Genomic DNA, 1,856 nt, shown 5'->3' on the forward strand with positions numbered 1-1,856 from the left:
TTTCATTGTTAAGACATGAAAAAAATCAACAATTTCACAGTCTAATCATGTATTAAGTAAGTAATGAACTTATGTTTCATTGTTAAGACATGAAAAAAATCAACAATTTTACAGTAATCATGCATTAAGTAAGTAACGAACTTATGTTTCATTGTTAAGACATGAAAAAAATCAACAATTTTACAGTCTAATCATGCATTAAGTACGTAATTATTTTTTACATAGTATTTGTGGTGAGACATGATCAAGCCGTAACAAAATATCTGTAAGAACATCTTGCAGTTTTAATTACAATACTGAAAATAATCATCACACTGTATAAGAATTAAAAAAATGTTGTAGCATTATGTGATACATTTTTAAGAGCTAAAAATTTCTTCATCTTTTTAGTGGCCACCAGATGGTTTCAATATTAAAGTTCTTGTAATTATTTTATGATCTGCATCCCACCAAACATGCTCGCCCTTTCAGCCGTGGGGGGCGTTATAATGTGACGGTCAATCCCACTATTCGTTGGTAAAAGAGTTGGCGGTGGGTGGTGATGACTAGCTGCCTTCCCTCTAGTCTTACACTGCTAAATTAGGGACGGCTAGCGCAGATAGCCCTCGTGTAGCTTTGCGCAAAATTCCAAAAAAACAAAAAACAAACAATTATTTTATGGTGGTACTCTGGTGTTAAGTTTCATCTTCATGTATAGGGTTTTACTTATATATTCTACATTTTTATAATGTTGTAATTATACTCTCTGGTGTGATGTGCACTGAATCACTAATTATGCTAATTATCACTAATTAGCTCTGGATAATTATGGCTAATTTATATAAACATAATTTTTTCATTTATATTTAGATTGTATTATTTTCTAATATATGTTTCAAATACATTTTTTTCTGAAATTCTTGGGGGTAGGGTGGGCAAGTTAGTATGACCCATTAGTTTTCAGACACCTTGAACTTTGAACTTTTACATGCTGGTTTTCATTGTGTTTAATGTAATGTAATATGTCACTTTCTGCAAGAGCTGTTGAAGAATGTCTTGCAAACCACGTGACCAGTGCAAGGATTACAGAAATTACTGAGTTGTATTATATATTTTTGAGTTCTATCTACCTAGTTATGTTTCATTCTGTTGATCTAGACTTTGGTTGAAGATATTTAAAACAATAACAATATTCATAATTTCTGGACACAACTTCAATTTTCTGACACACATTTAAACCTATAACATTCTTCATACTTGTTATGGTGTGAACTCATTTCAGAAGATGGTGAAGCACGATATAATTAATTAAATTTGTCATAAGACATTATGTTAGGCTTATTATATTTTTTAACAATACATTCCTAATCTAGTTCCTTGTGGATTTTCAAGAATTAGAAGAGTGTATAATAATAGTACAATATATTTGTCACGTCCAGCTCTTGGTATATAGAGAACTTATAGAACATATAGAACATTCTCAACTTATAGAACATATGTTTTTCCTTACCTTAGAAGAAGAAGAGCCAACAAGAAGGACAAATTGCCGCAGGAAGTGAATCTCTTCATGAAGGGGTACTTATTTTAATGAAAATTCATTATACATAGTTTACCGAGTAATAAATTCATTTTATAATTGCATCATAAATTATATTAAACAAGTTACTTCTTGATACGTTATTCAAATAAAAATATGAAAATAAATAAATGTGAAAAATATTTTCAAGTCTAAATAAGACTTTCTTCTGTGTAACATTTTCTGTCACCCTTCCTCAAGTTGTAGAAACTGAGCTAAGAAAGAATCGTTAAAGGGTTAGAATGTACAGAGGTTCTAATTACACGTGTTCTACGTGGTTAATGTTAGCAAGCATATTGTT

The 1,856-nt window shown here is 30.5% G+C and overlaps 1 protein-coding gene across 1 annotated transcript in view; it reads left to right on the forward strand.

Annotated features, from left to right (window-relative positions):
* The first annotated feature begins 1,498 nt into the window (after positions 1-1,498).
* The window catches only part of LOC106470880 (probable global transcription activator SNF2L2), a 43,956-nt gene continuing 43,598 nt past the window's right edge, over positions 1,499-1,856 (forward strand). Inside the window, exon 1 of the mRNA XM_022399518.1 lies at positions 1,499-1,554. The gene's annotated coding sequence lies outside the window, so the exon portion shown is untranslated. The remainder of the gene's footprint in view (positions 1,555-1,856) is intronic.

This window comes from Limulus polyphemus, unplaced genomic scaffold (genome assembly GCF_000517525.1).
Source record: "Limulus polyphemus unplaced genomic scaffold, Limulus_polyphemus-2.1.2 Scaffold4264, whole genome shotgun sequence".
NCBI classification, from domain to species: Eukaryota; Metazoa; Arthropoda; class Merostomata; order Xiphosura; family Limulidae; genus Limulus; species Limulus polyphemus.